Here is a 21,772-nt window from a genome sequence, read left to right as displayed (position 1 = left end):
CCTTTCTCCAGAAATCACAATGGTGTTGTTTCCCTAAGGAAACACTGACTATTTCACCTATGTTCTTCCTCATCTTTTTTTTTTTTTAATTGTGGTAAAATACACAATTATGACATAAAATCTACCATCTTAACCATATTTAAGTGTATGACTCAGTAGCATTAAGTACATTACATCGTTGTGAACCCTCTCTCCTGAACTCTTTTCATCTCGCACCACTGAAACTCGGTGCTCGTTCCCTCCTGCCCGAGCCCCTGGCAACCACCACTCTATGTCTATGGATCTGACGTCTCTAGGAATCTCACATGAGTGGCAGGCACATCACATTTCATTTGTCCTTTTGTGGCTGGCTTATTTCCCTGAGCGTCATGTCCTCAAGGTTCATGGTGTGGTAGCCTGTGTTGGAATTTCCTTCCTTTTTAAGGCTGAATAGTACTCCATTGTCGCATAGCCCACATTTTGCCATTGGTTCCTCCCCTGGCAGACACTCGTTCGAATCCTGCCTCCCCCTAGGGACATAGTAAGTAGCCAATGAAGGAGAGCCGTCACCCTCCCTGTGGCCACCTGTGGGAGAGCCACAGCTCACCCCTTTGGTCGTGCAACCCTCAGCAGCCCTCGGGCTCCCCACTATCTCCTGGGCCTGGCATGTAGCCTATCTTAATCCGTCTCTGGCAGCCTTCCCATTCATGCTGCCACCACACAGGACGTGGAACAGACCTTCTGCTTCATCGGGCCCTTGGCACAGCCTGCTGTGTGTATGCCCTCACGCAGCGTGCCAAGGGCCCATGGGGCCAGGTCACATGTGGGGTCACTTGCCTCCGGCTGCAAAAGCAGGAACGTTTTCTCCACATACTGTTCTCGCGTTTGTGTTTTCACACGGTGGGGTTTGGGGCACCGGACTGGGGGGTCAACACACCCAGCCTTTCCTCTCACACAGTGCCAGCCCATTCTGTGAATTTAGACAAGCCTCTTCCTTCTGTGGGCCTCCCTTTCCTCTCTGTAAAATGCAGAGACGATGCATTGACTGACAGAGACCATCCATTGCCTAGATGGTGTCCAGTGTGGCCCCAGAACACCCAGGCTCTGATTTTCCTCCGGCTCCTTCAGTCAGCATCCATTTAGTCACCTGTCTGTCCATCTGGCAATGACTTCTCTTTAGTTGTTCATCTTTTTGGTGTTTCTTCTCATTTCCCTGTGTCATGCTTGCACGTGGCAAAATTTTCAGGGTAGGGCTCGGGAAGCAGCCGTCCCTCCTGGCCATGTCCTCTGGACCAGTTGTTTTCAAAGGGAAGGGACGGTGCCCCCAGGGACATTTGGGAATGTTCGGAGACATTTTGTCTTGGAGACAAAATAGAGGTAGTGCTATTCCTGGCATCTAATGAGCAGAGGCTGGGATGCTGCTCAGTACCCGTCAGGACACTTAGTCCCCACGACAAAGACTTATCCAGCCTATAATGTCAGCAAGTACCAAGGCTGAAAAGCTCTGCTCTAGATACTGATGCTGTTGATATTTGTGGGGATATTTTCCTCACAATGTCTATGAATATACAAAACATAAATGTGCATATTTTTCAACCAAAATGGGTTCGAATTGCAGTGTTCTATGGGCAGTGACATTTCAAGTTAAGGGCCCAGTTGGAATTGGATTGTCAGTTAGTCAGGGGCAGGGCTAGGCTGGACCCAGTGCTGGCCCAGGGCTCTCCAGCTTAAGCAGCACTTCTGATAAAAGTATGTGCTCTTGGCTTGCTTGCTTGATTCTGTTTTCTTCTGGTGGAGGTGGGGGCAGGTCCAGAACAGGGAGGCCACCAGCCCTGTACTGGAGGGTGGCAGAAAGAATTCTGTACCAGTCCTGGAGGCTGGGGGCCGGCCGGCTCTGCCCCAGCTGTCCTGATTTCCCCATCTCTCCACCCCACCTCCCCACTGAGTTGGCCTGGCTCTCCGCTAGGCTTCAAGCAGGCCCTGCCTTATCTCCAGACGCCTGTTATCTGCACACCCATCTGTGGACAAATGGCCGGCCCGGCTGGCTCCTGGTCACCCCCGCCTGGAGGGGGCCCTCCTCTCAGGCCTGTGTCTGGCAATTTGGGCTGGAGCCCAAGGTGGGGGGTCTCACAATAGAGGAGGCCCAACCCAGCCCCACCCCTGGGGCTTTCAACTCTAGAATGAGGCTGCTTGAACATTCCATTCACGGGACAGGAATCAGGGCCAGGAAACTCATCCCATCCCACTGCCCCTTCGCTCATTTGGTTTTATAGCAGGCCTTATAATGTGGGTGAGGGCTGGAACTGACAGCAGTTGGGGAAACTGAGGTCAGAGAGGGGATATAACTTGTCACAAGTCACATAAGGCAGAAGCACTGCTAGGAGTAGAATGAGGCTCCCTACCTCCTATCGTGGCCTCTGAAGAGGAAAGCCCACAGACACCACACTTCTGGCTCGACTTTGCCACAGAAGCCAGGTGGCCGAGATGCAGTCACACTTCCTTTCTTTGGGCCTTGGTTTCTGCACTTCGCAAACAGAGAAAAGTGAGGGTCTGCTCCCAGCTCCCAGGGTCTGCTCCCAGGCAGGTGAGTGGTGGGGAGAGTGAAGCAGGGACTCTGAGCTCACCCTGGCTGGACTCAAGTCCCACGCTCCCCACCAATGCTCAGCAGGACTTTGGGAAATGACTTGATCTCCCTCTCTTGGCCTTGGCTTCCCCGTATGAAAAATGGGAAAACAGGAGCCCTTACCTCACAGGATCTTCTTGAGGATTAAATGAGTTAATCTACATAAAGCCCTTGGCACAGTGCTGGGCACATAATGGGCGCTCACGAGTAAATGGGAGTTACTGTAATTTTTATCAGCAGTCTAGTAGCGTAGGAGAACACAGTATAGTGCCTGTAGTAGCTGGCCGACTGTGTGACCTTAGGCAACTGACTTGACGTCTTTGAGACTCTGTTTTCTCACCTGCAAAAATAGAGGCAGTGAGGGGCATGTGTGGCTGAGGTTCTGGAGAGGGGCTTGGCACGGAGCATGGCTCCAGCGGCCGGGCCAGGACGGGGCGCTGCCGGGGACCCGCAGGGAGAAGTGTCTGCAGAAAGACAGAGACAGGCTGTGGGCCTTTGTTTACAGAGCCCATCTCTTCTCTGATGGATGCAGCCAGCAGAGTCTGTTTGCAAGTTCCTCCTGGAAACATGAATCAAGGTCTGTTTGGAGAACACGCGCGCTCTTCTGTCAAACATTCCACCCGTGCTGGGGCCGCGGAGCCCCCGGGGCCAAGAGCAGAGTGGGTCCCAGACGGCACACAGGGACAGAGCAGAGGCTAGGGGACAGAGCCAACCCCGGGGAACTGCACAGCCTGGGCTCCGTGACCTCTGGGACAGACGCCCTGCCTGGCCTCAAGGAGCTCTCTAGAAAACAAGATAAGACCTAGACTCCACCAGAAAACAGGGAGGGAGAGATAAGGACCCATCTGCTTCTACTCTGGTCCCCTGTGATCTTCCACAGCAGCGCCAGGGTGATCTTTTCAAAATGTAAATCTCATCGGCTCTCCCTGGCTCACAAGCCACCAGTGGCTTCCCTTGCAGTTGAGTAAACATCAGGTTCCTTACAAAGGGCCTCTGAGGCCCCATGGAACCTCCCCCTGCCTGACAGTGGACCCTCTGCTCCAAGCACCTCATCCTCTAAGACCTGCTTTCCCTCCCGCTCCTCAAGCAAGCCTGCCACGGGGTGCCCCTGACGGTCCCCTCCCTGAGGCCCCCCTAGCCACCCTCCTGGCTCCCATCGGATTTGGGATCGTATGTATATTTGTTTGCTTGCCCTTGTCATCTCCATTTCCACTGGGGCGGGGGCGGCGTCTGCTTTCTGCCTCAGCATGCCCCCAGCCCCGGGCATGAGGCTTGCCACGTGGAAGTCTCTGAACAAATATTTCCTCAGTGAACAAACGACTGGCCGTGGGAAGAAATGATATCTGAAAATGGACAGTCAGAACCAGCTGGGGGGTCAGAGAAGGCTTCTGGGGAGACGGCAGTACAGCCAGGTCTTGCTGATTAGGAAGCCTGAACGGCGGAGACAAGAAAAGAGGAAGGACAGTGTTCAGGCTGTTGGGGGGCAGGGGGTGGTGGTGGGCACTGGGGGCGGGGGGCACTTCAGGGAGGGCAGCACAGTGCAGTGGGGAGACTGACGCTCCCAATTCAGCCACCTTGGCCAAGTCACTTCAGCCCTCTGAATCTCAGTTCCTGAAAAATGGAGGTGATGATACCTATTCACAGACAGAGCATGCAAGGAGCAAATGGGGTACGTGGGTAAGCCCCCAGTCAGAGCTCAGTAGATGGTAAGCATCACAATTACAGATTTTCAGCTCATGGCCATGCCACTCTGAAGAAGGAGGTATCACTGTCGGCATCGTTTTCCCGTAGTAAACTCATTTGATTTGTTTTTAATGCTACATATATTTTCAATGCTGAAAGAATCTCAGGTTTACAGAAAAGTCACAAGTACAACACATGGAAGTTTTCCCCCTGAACCAGTTGAGAAGCAGTTGCTGATAGGATGCCCCCTCTCATCTGAATACTCTTGTGTGTATTTCCAACAAACATGGGCAATCTCCGACCACCCATAATACAGCCATCACTGTTGGGACATTAATGCATCCCTACCATAGAATCCTCAGACCCCATCAGAGATTCTGCCCTGGGCTAGAATCACATGTGGCATTTAATTGTGGAGACTCCTTGGTCCCCCTCTTCCCCCCACCCCCGCCCCCCACCACGGATGAGGGTGCTGAGCTCCCAGCTTCCTCTAGGTGGCATACAACTCTCTGAGGAAAGGAGGGAACCCTAGGTGAATTAATTCCAAGAGAAGGAAGGGTGATTTTAGACCGAGTAAGCCCTGTCTGTGGGGTAGAGTCCTCCAAAGGAGTCATCATTGCACCCCTGCTCCCACTAGAGGGGGAACCAGTATTCATTCATTCACTCATTCATTCGTTCATGGGTCAACAGGCATTTCTCAGTGCCTCCTCTGCTGATTGCTAAGGCTCAGCCTTCTGAAGGTCACAACACAAAGAGCAAGGTCACTGGACTCAGAGGTCAGGACACCGAGGTTCAGGCCCAGCTTTTGCTCCTGATTTGCTGTGAGACTTTGAGCATCCCCCTGGGTTCCAGCAGTTTAAAAAATGCAGGTGTCGGCTTGGCTAGATTAGGGTTCTGTTTCATCACCCCATGCCCATCCCCCTCCATCTCAAACCCATCTCTAAATGCACCTGGCCCTCTGCTCCAGACCCCTCCTCTTTCCCATAAAAAAGCAACCAAGGTGTGGTAAGAAAGACCGCTCACAGGCAGGTGAGAATATAGTTTGAAAGGACCCGGGGAGGGGGGGGGGGGGGGGTTAGCATGGTGGGGGAGGGGCTAGCACCAAACAGAAAAATCTCTAGCCCCAGGGACGGGGAAGGGGGAGGGAGAAGGAGCTAGAAGGCTGGGGGGCTATCTTCCCCCACCCCACTCCTAGAACAGAATGGTGCCTCTGCCCCCGCTCTTCAACTTCTGTCTCCCGTGGCTGACTTAGCAGGGGTGTCTTGCCCACTTGGAAACTACAGCAAGGGGTATGACTGTCTGTTTTCAGATCCCCCCTTGGCCACAAACTGCATCCCCTACAGCAAATGACTTACTTTGCTGTGCCTCAGTTTCTTCATCTGTTAAATGGGTGCCAAACGAAGCCTTTCTCCTAGGGAGATGTAGCCACACTGTTGATTCAAATGCTTCCATACGCTTCTGTTCCTAAGAGCAGGACAGATGGAAGGAAGGTATGAGGAGTCTCAGAACCCTGACTCAAAAGGAAGATCCTGTGGGGGAAAGGGGGCCCAAAGGGTGCTTATCACACATGAGGAGCCTGTTGGTGCTTTCTGTGTCACCTCCACTACTAATTCTTCAGCCACAGACAGCAAACTCCCTGCAGTGTCCAAAGCACTGCCATATCCATGACCTCACCTGATCTTCATCTCGATGGGCAGGGAAACTGAGGCTGGGGAAAGGAGGTGCGGCATCTGGCTAGCTGCAGAGTCAAGCTGTAGAAGAGAGAATCAGACAGTCCTGGATTTAAATCCTGCTCTGTCACGCTCAAGCTGTGTGACTTCAGGCAAATCACTTTACCTCTCTGAGTTTCAGCTTCTTCATTTATCCAATGGGGATAGCTGAAAATTGTTTTGAGGGTTATATTAAATATGTAGCATGAGAGGTAGGGTTTCATCTTGGTTTTGGTAATTTTCAGAGTGAGACAAACCTTTCCTGGTTCTAAGTGACCATCTTTGGGGAGTAGGATTTTCCTTTTTCTCATCCCACCTGTCTCTTCTCACCAATGTTTTCCCTGGCTCCTCCTCCTCCCCCATCGTCTCAAATCACAGTCTCTTCCTGATGACTTCCTGGTTCAACTGTAAGCACCATGAAGTCAGGGATCCGGTGTGCCTGTCTTTAGTCCATCTGGGCTGCCGTAACAAAGTTCCGTGGACTGGGTGGCTTATAAACATCAGAAATTTATCTCTCGCAGTTCTGGCGGCCAGAAGTCCAAGGTCAGGTGCCAGCGTGGTCCGCTCTGGTGAGGACGCTCTTCCCAGATGCAGACTGCAGACTGCCAGCTTCTCGTTGTCTCCTCATGTGAGAGGGCTCTCTGGGGTCACTTTTGTAAGAACGCTCATCTCATTCATGAGGGCTCCGCTCTTGCGACCCAATCAGCTCCCCCAAACCCTACCTCCTGATACCATCACCTTGGGGATTAGGATCTCAACATACGGATTTTCGAGGACACAAACATTCTGTCCACAACATTTGCCATTGTGAGCCCAGCAGGTAGCACAGAGCCTTGCCCTGAGTAATGGTGGCCACGTGCTGGCCACGTGCCAGTCCAGGCTCTTCTTCTCCTCACAACCCTCCAAGGCAGAGGCCACTACTCTCACCCCCATCACACCGATGATGGGACTGCAGTTCAGAAAAGGGAAGTAACATGCCCAACAGAGACGGGTCTAGGCTGGGGCAAGAGAGGCACCCAGGGTGCACAAATTTAGGGACGCTCAGTCTCAGGGTCACACCTCCCTCAATTCCGAACGCTAGGCTCTCACTTCATGCTAGCCCTGCTGCACAGGGTCACACATCTAGGAAGTGGGGACGCAGTGATTCGAACTCAGGCCTGCTTAATTCCAGGCCTCTTAACCACAGTGGGCTCAGCAACTGTTGGCTGTTTACAGAGCACGTGGTGCCTGGGAACACTGGCCACTAGATCCACGTGGCTATTACATGACTGTCAATGATTGCCTTCTAATCCTCAGTCCCTCCTTCTGACATCCAGCTTTAGGTTGCCCCCACCCACGTCCCACCAAAGCCAGCTTCTTGGGACCTTTCCTAGCTAGGCGGGGTGAGCTGTGCTAACCGTTTCCCAAGTTCTGTTACTCAATTTTTATCTTCCCTGCCAGGACCAACTCCCGTGTGCTATTACTGTGGCTGACATCTTGGCCAACTGCCCACACAAGCAGCAGAAACCTTCAGTCCTGCCCCAGAAGGCCCGAGAAATGTCTCTGTGCCCAGAGGTCTTTGAGAAAGCAAACCGCTTCAAGGGGAGTTATGAGGGTGAGACTGCCCCCCACCTCCCCGATCCCCACCCACTACCCTGGGCCCTTCATCTGGACAATAACAGCTCCTGTCTCCAGAAACCATTCCCGCAGGTCTCAGCTGAGTGGCAGGATTATACTACAGGGTGGCAATTAGCCTGATAAAGCGATGACCTCACCCTCTGCCTCTGGCCAGAGCAGAGAGACCAGCTAGCTGGAGCCTGCCCCTTAGAGGTTCTCCCTCGCCCCCCGCCAACAAACCTGGGGACTGCCTTGCTGTACGTAGAGTTGGGGACCCTAGTTCAAGGCCTTGGGCAAGTCTCTTCCCCTGTCCAGGCCTCAGATTGCCCATCTGTGAAATGGAGCATGTTCTGACCTTCATGGGCTTGTGGGAAAGTAATAATAAGTAGACTAATAAGTAGAATAGAATAATAAGTGAGAAATTGCTTTGGCCTGGGACTTCTAACCACAAACAATCCTAGGACTTTTTCTGGAATATTCCTGAAGGAACAAATAAAAGGGCACCTGGCCAGGGAGTGAGAAGGACCTGAATTCTGAGTCCTGGCTCCTGTGTTCACCAGTTATAGGCTCCCAGGCAAGCTACCTCTGTTTCCTCCTCTGTAAGATGTGGCACAATGCCTGTGCCTTCCCCTCCTTGCATGTGGTTATGAGAAACAGGGACACGTGAGGCAGGAGAGCCAGCTGCTTAGGGTAACAGCTTTCAGGTCAAATAGACCTGGCTTCAAGTGCTGCCTCAGCCACTTGCTAGCTGTGTGCCCTTGGGTAAGTTACTTAACCTCTCTGAGCCTCTGTTTCCCATCCATTCAATGGACAGAATAATAGTTCCTACGTATAGGCCTGTCATGAGGATTAAATTAAACAAAGCAAGTAAAGTATTCGGCATGGTGCCCGGAAAATGGTGAAGGGACATGGGGACAGCTGTGTGATCTTGAGCATGTGTGTGACTCTTTCTGAATTTGGTCTCCTCACCTGAGAAGTGACAGCAAGACAGCACAGGCAAAGCTAAGAACAGCACACTAGATTTCAAGAACATTCCATGGAATGGCAGAAGGGCTCCAGCCATTCTCAACTCAGAGTCGGGTGTCACTCTGTACCTTGTATCCAAAGGCCTCTGTCCCTTCTCTACTTAATGTAGAGGCAACGAATGTCGGCCATGAAGCCAACTTAGCAGCTGTGTGACCCTGGTCAATTTAGTGAACCTCTCTGTGCCTCATTTTCCTCACCTGGAAAATGGGATAATAGTTCTCCCTACCTCACCCAGGTGTTTTGAGGACTAAACACATTAATGTTTTTAAAGCGATTGAAACAGTGCCTGACACCCAGTGTGTGCTCAATACACGTTAGCTTGTATTTGTGTTATTTTGAAGTACCTGTTTCCCCCTCATCTCAAGTTGCCTTTGTAGCAGCTGGTGCTCGGCGAATTCCCTAGAAGTGCATGGAGAAGCCGCAGAGGGTCAGGGAGGAGCGTGAAGCCTGGCCCTGACCTTTACATATTCGGTGTCTCTGGCAAGTCCTCTCCCCATTCAGGGCCTGTTTCCTCAAGTGGGAGGATGAGAGGGCGAGACTGAGAACATTCCAGAATTCTAGGTCTCAGGGTGGCTTAGTCCCTGGCGAGGACTCCTGAGGGACTGTTTGCTCACTAGCCTCCAGGAGACCTGGCAGAACTGAGGTTCTTGCCTTGGTGGCCCCTTTGTCTCCTTCACTCCACAGCTCCAGCCCTGAGAGAAAGTGGACCGTGCCTGGGCCATCCCATGGGTGCAAAATCCCTCAAGCTCTCACACAGACAGATACAAACTGTGCTTGACACATGGATGGGCGTGCAGGCATGCAGTCAGACAGCGCATGCCCCCCAACACCTCCCTGAGATGGCCACAGACAGGCCAGTCCCCCCCCAACCCCTTGATGTGGAAGGACTTGGCCTGGTGCTTTGCACATAGTGGCCCTAAGCAGATGTTTGTTGACTGACTAAACAAATGAAACCTTCCTGGAGGGGTGCCTGTCCTCAAACAGCCCCAGCCAGACCAGGGTTTCCAAGAGCACAGAATCTCAGCCACCGGAGGTACAGAGGATTTTAGATCGCTCTGGGTGAGCCCATTCTAACTCTGCTAGTTACACATTCACTGAAACATGCCTTAGATAAAATGCTACCAGTGGTTACAATGAAATGACAGAGTAATAGAAATTTTCCTTGGGGCGCCTGGTAGCTCGTTTGGTTGAGAGTCCACCTCTTCTTGATTTCGGCTCAGGCCATGATCTCATGGTTCACGAGTTCGAGTCCCATGTCAGACTCTGCGTTGACAGCATGGAGCCTGCTTGGGATTCTCTCTCCCCTCTCTCTCTCCCCATGCCCACATGCGTGCTCATTCTCTCTCTCTCAAAACAAACAAACAAACAAACAAACATTTTTTAAAAATTCCTGATTTTTAGAAGCTTCGTTTCAAAACAAAACTTGTTTAATTAAAAAAAATCCTTTACATAAAAATTTTGCCAATAATGATACAGATGGAACTCAGACGTGGCTTCACCTCGGATGCCTAGGACTTGGGGCACTGCTGACACACTCACCATCCAGTCTATACCTCTCTTCACCATTTTACGAACAGGGAAGCTGAACTGGGGCTCAGCTCAGGGAAGGGTCTTTCCCAAGATAACATTTATTTGGATTCCCAGAGAACAGGGCTCTTGGTTTTGCCTCTGACTGACCTTGTGACAGTGCAGTTCATCCCTGGCCTCAGATTTCTCAAGTGTAAAATCAGGGAAATTTAGCCCCACACTGCTTGCCTCCCAAGGTGGCTGTGAAGATCTTGAGATGATGGGAGGCAAAGAGTAAGAAAGCACTTTGCAAACAGATTTAGGGCATTGCCTTAGTCAGAGGCAGAGCTGAGTCTAGAACTCAGCTCTCCTAGGCTCGCATTCAGGCCTTGCTCAGGGCAGGACACAGCATGGTGAAGGGAGACTGTAGGTTTGGGAGCCAGGCAGATAGGTGCCTAAGTTCAGTCTCTACCGGTTTCTTCTCTCCTTCAACGTTTTTTGAAAAGTTTGTTTATTTATCTGAGAGAGAGTGAGAAGAGGAGGGGCAGAGAGAGAGAGGGAGAGAGAGACGATCCCAGGTGGGCTCTGTGCTGCCAGCACCAAGCCCGATGCGGGGCTCGAATTCACAAACTGAGATCATGACCTGAGCTGCAGCCATGAGTCAGACACTCAACTGACTGAACCACCCAGATGTCCCATAATTCCTTCAACATTTTTTTGAGTACTGAACACTCAAACAGTACTAAATACTAGGAAGACAATGGAGAGCTGAGGGAGGCAGGCATTAGTCAAAAAATTATACAAATAAATGTAATATTAAAAGTGCAGGAAGTGCAACACAGCATAGGTTCACAGTGTGGGAAGGCTATTTGTCAGGTAGGTCAGCACATGCTTCCCCAGGAATGATGCTCAGACTGAGGCTGAAGAAGTAGAGGACATAAAGTGACAAAGAGGCAGGAAAAGCATTGCAGGTAGAGGAAACGACCAGTGCAAAGGCCCTGGGGCAGGAGGGGCAGGTTCACTGGAGCGACTTTAACATGGCTAAAGTATGGAGTCCCAGGTGACGTGTCCTCAGCCAACTGAAGCTGGAAACCTGGCAGGGGCAAGCATGCAACATTCAAGGCCGGTTAGGATTTGGGCCATAATTGTAACAGCAGTGGGAATCCATTAAAGGCTTTTAAGCAGGGAGTGATATCCATTTTGATAAGCTCACTGGCTGCAAGTCAAGTGTGAAAGAAAAGAACATAAGAGAGGACTTCCTTTACAGAAACCAGAACATACAATCAAGTCCCTAAAATAAGATCGTTGTAGTATTGGGAAAGGCACAGGCAAATAGACCCATGGAACGTGACAAATGATCCAGAATTAGATTCCAGGATACAGATGTTAACATTTGACAAAAGAGATACCTCATGTCAGTGGGAAAAGGATAGTTTATTTCCCAAATGGTGCAGGCCCCAAAATACAACGCCCCAGAATAAATAAAAGTGAATCCCCATCTTACACCATAAAATGCTATATTTCAAAATGGATCAAATATTTAAATGTGAGAGTTAAAATATTGCAAGAGATTCTAGGAGCCTGCATGTGTGAGTAGAGCAGGAGTCAGCAAACTTCTGTCCATGGGCCAAATCCAGCTGGCTGCCTTCTGTTTTGCTTTGCTTTATTTTGTTTTGTTTTGTTTTTCATAACAGCTTTATTGAGATATAATTCACATACCATATAATATACCCGTTTAAAGTGTACAATTACATGGCTTTTAGTATATTCACATACCTGTGCAACCATCACCAAAGTCAATTCTAGAACATTTTCATAACCTCAAAAAGAAACCCCATACCCATTGGCTATCAACCCCCTATCTCCTATCCTCCCCCTACCCCCTGGCAACCACTGATCTTTCTGTCTCTATGGATTTGCCTCTTCTGGACATTTCACAAAAATACAATCTAACAATAGGTGAGCTTTGGTATCTGGCTTCTTTCACTCATAATGTTTTCAAGGTTTATCCATGTTGTAGCATGTATCGGTATTTCATTCATTTTTATAGGTGTATGGCTATACCACATTTTTTTGATCCTTCATCAGTTCCAGTGATCGCCATCCGTTGATCGACATTTGGGTTGTTTCCGCCTTTTGGCTATCGTGATTAGTGATGCTATGAACTCCCTGTACAAGTTTCTGTGTGGAGTTATGCTTTCGTCTCTCTTGGGTAGATACCTAGAGTGGGATTGCTAATGCCTATCTTTGTAAATAATGTTTCATTGGAATACTTTTCTTAACATATTGTCTATGGCTGCTTTCTTGCTATAATGGCAGTGTTAAGCATTGCAACAGAGAACATATGCCCTGGGAAGTCTGTCCTTTTACAGAAAAAGTTACCAACTCCTGATATGGAGGCAGAGGAAACCTTACATTTCAAGGCCGAAAGTGAAAAGGATGTTTTGTTTAATGTTTCTTTATTTCTGAGACAGAGAGAGACAAAGCAGGAGTGGGGGAGGGGCAGAGAGAGAGGGAGACACAGAATCAGAAGCAGGCTCCAGGCTCTGAGATGTCAGCACAGAGCCCGACGCGGGGCTCGAACTCACAAACCGTGAGATCATGACCTGAGCTGAAGTCAGTAGCTCAACTGACTGAGCCACCCAGGCGCCCCAGGAAGCTATTTTTTTTCATGTGTGTGTATTCATATAGATTTGCAATCTTTATTTAGTATGGCAAAAGATACTAAAAGTCATTAGGCAAAAAATAGAGCTTGAAAAAAAATAACTCGAGGGGCACCTGGGTGGTTGAATATTCCACTGACTCTTAAGTTCAGCTCATGATGTCACAGTTTGTGAGTTTGAGCCCCATGTCGGGTTCTGTGCTGATGCTGGATGAAGTCTATTTCTGATCACTTCAAGGTGTTTATGTAAACTATATGTATATACATATGCATGTGTTATGGGCAAATGCATAAAGAAGTTAACAGGTTTGTAAAACAAAAAGTCAGCAGTAGGACAGACCTGCAGGGGTCACAGAGGTGGCAGGGAGACCAGCTGGGAGCCTGTGGCATCTTTCCAGGCAAGAGGCAATGGGAGCTCAGGCCAGCGTGGTGGCAGTGGGCATGGAGGGGAAAGAATGGGTTTGAAAAGCACTGCAGATCAAATGGTCTAGATGGGGAATGGTGAGCTTAAATTCCTGTTTCCTCATCTATAAACTGGGTAAAATGATACCCCCTATTTATCAGCATTATGAGGATGATATAAAGTCATATATGAAATGTCCAGTGAAGTGTATGCCCGTCACTGCTTCACCCAGTAAGAGTCCCCCAGGAGCCAGCCACCTAAAGGCCAGAGCCTGCCTGGTGGGGTGTCACCATGACCCCACAGACCACATGCTCTATGCGTTACCCAGTGGAGGCTAAAGTCTGGGACGTTCTGGGCATCAGGGCGAGGTGGGGTTGTTGGAGAAGGTCCAGGGCTAGATGGAAAAGGAGGCTCACATATCTTTGCTGTTACAGTAGAGGTGAAGTGGCTCTCCAGAGGAGAGTCCTCTCCAAGGTCAGAGGCACCTGAAGGCAGGGAATTCAGATCCCAGGGGCCCACGACATAGCCTCTTGTCTCCGTGCCCTGATTTGGGCATTAGAACTGCACCTGTCAGTTCAGTTACTGAGTGCCCACTGTGTGTAAGAAAGTCCCTCAGAGAGTTTTCTTTAACAGAAAAAAAATCCAGGTGAGGAAAAGAGCCCCAGAAATCCATAAATACCAAATAGTGGTGATCAAGCCAAATGAACTGAGCAGATAGTGGGTTATGGGATTCCAAAAGACGGAGAATCCCACTTATATTAAAGAGTGCTCCTAGAAGGCTTTTGGGAGGAAGTGGCTTTTGAAGAAGAAGAGGAGGTTGGAAATGTAGAAGAGGGCAGATTTTTTTTTTTTTGGCAGATTTCTTTTTTAATCTTCCCTTTTATTTTTGAAGGAAATTCTTCCCATTCTTAATGGATCAACTCAAAAGCTGCCTTCCTGCTTACTGGATCCTGCTGGTTGGAATTATTCATGTTTTCCTAGTGCCCCCATTAACAGAGCTTTCTCAACAACGCAAACTGTGTGCTTTTGGCCAGGCATCTTCCTGTCCAGCTGGGAGGTTTGAGCAGCTTGAGGGCAGGGGCAGTGTCTTCAGTGTTATTTCCCTAGAGCCACGTGGTGCCCCTGCCCTTAGGATTCCAAACACGGTGTTGAATAAGGGAAGCGTAAGCAGTCTTGCAGCTAGTATTCATTTGACCCCCCAAGTTCTTGGAGAAATCCATACTTTCCTCTATTTAAGAACCCAGCAAGCATTTCCCAGTATCTTTGTTTCCTAAATCAGACCATGAAAATATGTTTCTGAGAAACAAGGAATAGGAGCCAGTGTATTAAGCCTTTACCAGACATCCGGCACTGTACAAAGTGCTTTACAGATCTCATCCATATAACCCTCAAAGCCGTTCTTTAAGAAGAAGCTTTTGCCTATGCCCATTTCACAACTGAGAAAAAAACTGAGGTAAGTAAGCCCAGAAATTTCTATGGTCATGGCAGAGGTAAGATCAGAACCCCAAACACTTGGGTGCTGTCCCTCACATATATATAGGACTCTGTGTCCGTGCACATGCATGAAGAGTTCCCCAATTTGTAAAATTAGGGATTGGTCTCGATGACCTTGGACAGCAACTTGTGCCCTGAAAAGCCAAGGATTCAATTCCATGAATACAAAGATGGTCACTTAAACTTGACTCTCAGGTGTGATTCCCCACTGGGCAGTTGAGAAAACAGCCTTGGTAAGGCTCTGTGGCTGGCACAAGCCCTCGGGCTTCTTGGTAGTGTGGGGCCAGGTGCAGGACCTGCCTTTTCTGCTCCTTGGCCCATTCTCTTTCCCCCAGTGCTTTGTTTGGCATCTTCCAGCCACCCTTAGTGTGGTCCATGAGATGGCTATGATCTGCTCTGGGGGTCTTGGAGGAGATGTGGGCCATTCTTCATTACATGCATGTATGATCCCTTTTTTTTTTTTTTTTTTTTTTTTTAAATAACACTGAGTGCCATGGGCCAGGCACTGTGCAAAACACTTCACAGGCAGTGTGCTTTACCATTCACTAAAATCCCATGGGGTAGGCATTTATGTTATTCCCAGTGAATACACAGGGTGCTGAGGCTTGGAGGGGTTGAGTGGCTTCCCCAGCTTACTTAAGTAGGGAGAAGAGCTGGGATTTGATCTCAGGTCTGCCTGATCCAGAGATACTCACAGCCACAGCTGGGTCAAGGCCTCCGCTAAGGGTCTGAGTGGTAGAGAGCATGCTTTTGCAAACTCACACTGGGGCCTTGGAATTTAAACATCTATCCTTGTGCCCAAAGCCTTGGGGGTGAGACACTGCTCTTTGTGGCGACTCCAGGTCCTGAGGAGTATTTTATGGGAGGAGGACAGTGAATAGGTGAGTAGAGTAGGAGACAGCAATAGATGTAAAGGTTGCTAGCACTTAATAAATATTCCATTCCTTCCTTCCTTTCTCCCCTCCCTCTTTCCCCTGGATGATTAAGAGCCAGACTTTGAAGTCAGGCTGACCTGACTTAAAATGCTGGTCGAGCAACTGACTAGCTATGTGGTCTTGGACAAGCCACTTAACCTCAGCTTCAGCTCCCTCATCTGCAAAATCGGGACAGTGACAGACACCACCTCATTGTTTCGTGAATCGGGAAATCTGAATAATGGGCTTAGCCAAGGGCTGAGTGCAGAGTAAATGCTCATTAAATAGGTAGCTCCCAGTCCAGCCCCTAAATGGCTGCATGACCTTGGGTAAGACCCTTCCTCTATGGGCCTCAACTTCCCAATTTGTATAATAAACATGTTCCACCAGGTCAGTGGTTCCCAAATTGTGGTACACTAGTGGTAAGCTAGATAATTTTATATAACACAAAGTGAACATTTGTTGTTTTACCTTGTGAATATATTTTAATGTAGAAAAGAATTAAACTAAGATACCAAATACCTGATTTCATGGATATTGTCTGGTTTGAAGCTAAGTAAAAAAAAAAAAAAAAAAAAAAAAAAAAGTACTGATTTAAAGTAAATGCCATTAAATAAATAATAGATCAGGTGGTACCAGGATATGGCAGAAATTGAGAAGGTGGTCCTTGAACAGCTGGGCGTGGGGAAGTCTAAACTAGACGATCTGGCTTTGATTATATGGCTGCCCAGAGAAACTCAGGCTCATGATTGACTTGCCAGAGGGATACCTTTTCCCCCCCCTATATTTTTAAGTGGCCAGGTTGCTGTAAGCCCCGTTGCCAGCAGTTTGGGCTAATGCCCTTTCAGTACGCAGCACAAAAATAATATAAATAACTCATCCTAGGACTTCAAACATGCCACCTCAGATGTATGGTGGGAGATTACAGGTTCCCAGGACGCAGCCCCTCCATCATTCCCCTGGCTTAGAAACTTGCTGGAGAGCAGACATCAATGCTTTGGTTTTATGGGCAGCCGGGCCACGTGACTAGGCCCCAAATCCTTTGCTTTATGGGTTGTTTACACATTCCTGGTGAGAAACGGTTTACATTCTGGGCCCTGAGCACACTCCTAAATCAGCTGCTGGGTTCTTGCAGATGGAGGTGAAAGAGACCTGTGTGTCGGTGGGCACCAGGAGGCAGGCTAGAGGAGGCCTGGGGAGGGGGCCCCTCCGCTTCCTGTCTGTGGCACCTGGAACCTATTTCTGAGTCAGTGGGGGGCGCTGTGCAAGGGCCCGAAGTGGGGAGGACCCCGAGGGGGTTCCAGATGCACAGTTACTCCAGGTGTGCTGGGCTCTCACTCCATCCGGGCACTTGGCACGCATTAGCTCACTAGGTTCTCACAGCCCTGGGAGGTAGGAATCCTTCTCGTTTTCAGATGAGGTAGAGGCTCAGAGACGAGAAGTGTCCTGTTCCCTATTACACAGCTGGGGAGTGTCAGGGAAGGATTCAAACCCACTCTGACGGAGGCGAAGGCTGAGGTCTCACCGCCGTACTTTCTTGTCACTAGGGCTCCATAGAAACCATTTGGGCTGGAATTTAGGAGGTGTCTCCTGGCTCGGGGAGGGAGGATTAGGAGATGACAATTTCTGTCTGGGTTTTGCTGCTGACTTAGCTAAGTCACCGTCTGAGAATCCCACGTCACAGAGTTGACCTTATGACCAACGCACAAGATGCCCTGGGAATCATCTGGGCAAGTTCAGGACATCCGGTGGGCCCCTGCTTGCCCCTCCCACTCCACCCCTCTCCTTCCTTCCTCCCTCCTTCCTCTTCCTTCTTCCAGGCCCCTTCTCCTATCCCCCTGCACCCTGAAACAGCCCTCAGTGTCTATGGGTTTCTCTTGCATCTACCTCCTTGTGGTTTGTACCCACTGGCCCCCGCTCTGGCGTTGGCAGCTGCATGGGCTGCTCCCAGGAAGGTGCCCGGATGTTGGGGGCGCCTCTCAGCTCCAAGCCTTCTCCAAGCCACCCCAGTGCCTTCAGGAATTCCCCACGTGACGTCATCTCAAGCCTCTTCCTCCTCTTGGCTGCTGCCTTTTGAGCTCAGGGCAGGAAGGTGACCCAAAGCTCAAGAGGGAAGGTAGCTAGCAGCCTGGGTTAAGGAATCTCCTTCTCCCTCTGGATTGAGAGGCAATTAGGTCTTGCCGAAATCCTGCGGGCTCTGTGCTAAGGAAGACGTGGATTACAGTCCCGTCCAATATTGGATCACCTCACTCAAAGCGGTAACATTTCAGCCTCTGCTTTCTCCTCTGTAAAATGGTAGTGATGATTGCAGTAGACAGCTGGGGTTTTTTCCTACCCAGCAGCCTCACCCCCAAACCCGGCCCCGGTACCCCCAGTGTCCTGCAGGGCACCACTCCTCTACCACCCTCAGCCCAAACGGTTTGGCCCAAATTCCACGCTTGACTCGAAAGACTCAGCGGCTCAGCCCTCCCCTTACGCCTCCCTCCGGTGATTGGTCCAGGGATGCGCATGTGGCCCAACTCCAGCCAATCAGAGTCCAGATGGGAGAGACTCCTGCCTTCTCTTTTCAGTAGGTGTAAGGCTGTGAAGGACATGTGATAATCTCTTTCGTTGTCTTGCTACTATGGAGGTAAAGCATGTCTGAGAAGGGAGCACCCCACGTTGCAGAACCAGGCCAGGAGACAGCAGTATTATTTGAGTGCCTTCGTTAAGCCGTGGCTGAACTAGATTCTTTTGACTTTCCAGGTACCAATAAATTCCCTGCGGAAGTTTAATGACAATAAGTGGGGAAGGAGAAACTCAATTGGGTTGCGAAGAGAATGGCCTTGCTTCCTTTGGGGAAGCAGTTGGCCTCCCTGCACGATAGGGTACCGGCCCCTCAAATCCCTTCCTGGAGATACAGGTGGGAAGGTGTCCCCCGACACCAGTGCCCAGCCTCTTAGCACCCTCCGTGCTCACCTCCAGCTCCCCCCACTCTGCTCTCTCTCCGTGGCCCTCTTAGGTGTTAAATGGGGAGAATTTCAGTCCAGAGTGAATGTTTACAGCTTACTTGAAACCCTTAAAAATAAAAATTCATCATAAACTGACAGATCCTTAAATTTAACTGCGCAAACAGTGCCACTATAATATTTAAAGCTCCGCTTGAATGGCCACTCTATCAAAACCACATGGGCTCCCACCTGGCTCTCTCCCTTCCACTGTTGAATTTGAGGAAATGCTGGCAGTATGTTTATTTGGGCTGAAGGCACAGACCCTCCTTGCTTTGGGTTAACCATTTTTACAGGACTGTTCATATTCCATGGTGGACGGCCCTAAGTCTTGGGCCTCAAGGTTCTGAGTTTCTTCCCCTGCATTCATACAGAGGAAGCATAGCAAACAGTTGATGGTGTGGGCTTCAGGCTTGCAGGGTTGGAATCTTGGTTCTGCAGGTGACTAGCTTTGTGACATTCAGAATGATACCTGATGGCTCTGTGCCTTAATTTCTCCGTTAATGGGGAGTGATGACAATTCCTCCTTCTTGTGAAGACTAAATGAGTTAATTTATGTAACACACAATCCTAACTGGAATATAGTATGTCCTCAATAAACATGTTCATGTGTATGTGACCTCAGATGCAGAGGGTTGAGTTAATACAACTTCTCACCATCCAGTTGATTGCAGATTGCTATCAACTCATCTCACACATAATACTATCCTGAATATAATAGAATATGTTCTTTATGGACTTCACTGGAATCTATAGCTAGGAATAGAATGGCCAGATAATATATATGCGTATGCCCAATTTGACTGACAACTGTAAACTACTAACTCCTATCCTTGGCTAATTTTCTCCTAAGGCTATTTTCTGGTTCATTGTCAAGAGTTCGCTTTTATTCTTGTTAGTTTTGGGCAGTGCAAATTACCTTCCTTCATCTGTCATCCCTTTACTATATCTACATTATTCTCCATTTTAAAAATCTTTAATTTTGATAGATCCAGACCCTTTTACCTTATGTGGAGTGTTTTTTAGCTTTACAGAATTTTTGTTTCGAGTTATGACGTGTGCACGAAAATGCACCGAGTTTAAGTTGGGTGAGTTTGGACAAGTATATTATTCACTGATGTAACACTACCACAGTAAAGATGTAAAACATTTCCATCACTCAAGTCAGTCTCCTACAAAAGGCAAATGCCTTCCTAATTTTCATCACCACAGATTAGTTTCTCCTGTACTAAAGCTTCATCTAATAAATAGGATCACAGATGTACTTTTATGGCTGCCTTCTTCACTCAGAGCGTTTTTCAGACTCACTTATACCATTGCATGTATCAGTAACTTGCTCTTTTTTATTGCTGGATAGCATACCATTGTAAGAAGTTGTTTATCCATTTGCCTAATTATGGACATTAAGGCTTCTCCATCTTTTGGCTATTGGAATAAAACTGCTGTAAATATTCACACAAATTTATACACATATATAACGCATATTTTCATTTCATTCCTAGGAAAATAATTGCTAGGTTATAGGGTAGATGTATTTTACCTTCAAAAGAAACTGCCAAAGAATTTTCCAAAGTGGTTTTACCATTTTACAGTCCAACCAGAAATGTAAGATCCACATCCTCACCAACGCTTGATGTTGTCTGTGTTTTTAATTTTAGCCATTCTGGTATATAGTGAGTATTTCAGATTGGCTTTAATTTGCTTTTCCCTATATCTTATGATGTCGAGCACCTTTTCATGGGCTTATTGGCCATTTCTATATCCCTTGTAGCGTATCTATACAACTCTTTTGTCTTTTTGTATTAAATTGGGTTGTTCTTTTCATTGTTGAGTTGTTAAGAGTTCCTATATATTCTGGATGCAATTCCTCTGATGTGTGTGTGTGTGTGTGTGTGTGTGTGTGTGTGTATGCATATATATTTTTTCTCTTATCTATGCCTTATCTTTTCATCATTAAATGATGTCTTTTGATGATCAGAAGTTCATTTTTGAGGAAGTCTAACTTATCAAATTTTTAACAGACTATTCTTTTAAGAGCAGTTTTTGGTGCATAGCAAAGTTGAGTGGAAATTTACAGAGTTCCCACATAGTCTCTGCCCCAACACATGCATAACCTATTGAGATCTCCCCAAGAAATATTTGTCTACCCCAAGGTTGAAAATTTTCTCCTGTTTGCTTCTGGATGGTTTATGACTTTAACTTTTGCATTTAGATCCTTGATTCTTCTGGACTTGATTTTGGAGTATAGTATGAGGTAGGTATTCAGATTCATTTTCTTTTCACACATACATCTAGTTGTTCTAACACAATTCATTGAAAAGTGGTTTCTTTCCCCCATTGAATTGCTGTGGAACTTTTGCTGATAATCAACTGACCATATATTTGTGTCAGTTTATTTCCAGACACTATTTTATTTTATTGATGTATATATCTCATCTTAGGCCACTACCACATGGCCTTGATTATTGCAGCTTTATCGTGAGTCTTGAAATCAGGTAGGATAAGTCTTTCAACTTTGTTGCCTTTTTTGAAGATTGATTTGAATATTTAAGGTTGTTTACATTTCCATATAAATTTAAAAATTAAATTGTACTTCAAGAAACTCTTGCTATAGGGGCGCCTGGGTGGCTCAGTCGGTTAAGCGGCCGACTTCAGCTCAGGTCACGATCTCGCGGTCCGTGAGTTCGAGCCCCGCGTCGGGCTTTGGGCTGATGGCTCAGAGCCCGGAGCCTGCTTCCGATTCTGTGTCTCCCTCTCTCTCTGCCCCTCCCCCGTTCATGCTCTGTCTCTCTCTGTCTCAAAAATAAATAAAACGTTAAAAAAAATTAAAAAAAAAAAAGAAACTCTTGCTATAATTTTTTAAACAATTTTTTTAATTGAAGTAAAGTTGACACACAATGTTACATTAGTTTCAGGTGTACAACGTAGTGATTTGACTATTTTACAGGTTATGCTATGCTCACCACAAATGTAGCTACCACCTGTCACCATACAATGCTATTGCAATACCATGGGCCATATTCCCTACATTGTAACTTTCATCCCCGTGACCTATTTATTCCATCACTGGAAGCCTGAACCTCTCACTCCCCTTCACCCGTGTTGCCCACCCTTCTATTCCCTCTGCTTTGGCAACCACCAGTTTGTTCTCTATATTTATAGGTCTGTTTCTGCTTGTTTTGTTTTTTTT

The 21,772-nt window shown here is 48.1% G+C and overlaps 2 long non-coding RNA genes across 5 annotated transcripts in view; one reads left to right on the top strand and one right to left on the bottom strand.

Moving 5' to 3' along the window:
• Window positions 1-2,814: 2,814 nt before the first annotated feature.
• LOC122225822 lies at window positions 2,815-6,805 on the bottom strand. Of its 2 annotated transcripts, XR_006205402.1 has the most exons (4): window positions 6,122-6,805; window positions 5,960-6,036; window positions 5,641-5,749; window positions 2,815-3,066 (listed from the first exon to the last, which is right to left on the bottom strand). It is a non-coding gene; the product is annotated as an uncharacterized LOC122225822 (long non-coding RNA). The 2 variants fall into 2 exon arrangements; XR_006205405.1 differs by lacking the exon at window positions 5,960-6,036 and having other exon boundaries at window positions 6,325-6,805.
• A 10,551-nt stretch (window positions 6,806-17,356) lies between these two features.
• LOC122225818 overlaps window positions 17,357-21,772 on the top strand; it is a 32,980-nt gene continuing 28,564 nt past the window's right edge. For all 3 annotated transcript variants that reach the window (XR_006205382.1, XR_006205393.1, XR_006205373.1), the window contains exon 1: window positions 17,357-17,853. This is a non-coding gene — a long non-coding RNA (uncharacterized LOC122225818). The remainder of the gene's footprint in view (window positions 17,854-21,772) is intronic.

Source organism: Panthera leo, chromosome A1, assembly GCF_018350215.1.
Source record: "Panthera leo isolate Ple1 chromosome A1, P.leo_Ple1_pat1.1, whole genome shotgun sequence".
In the NCBI taxonomy this organism is placed as follows: domain Eukaryota; kingdom Metazoa; phylum Chordata; class Mammalia; order Carnivora; family Felidae; genus Panthera; species Panthera leo.
This window is presented reverse-complemented; position numbering and strand designations above follow the sequence as displayed.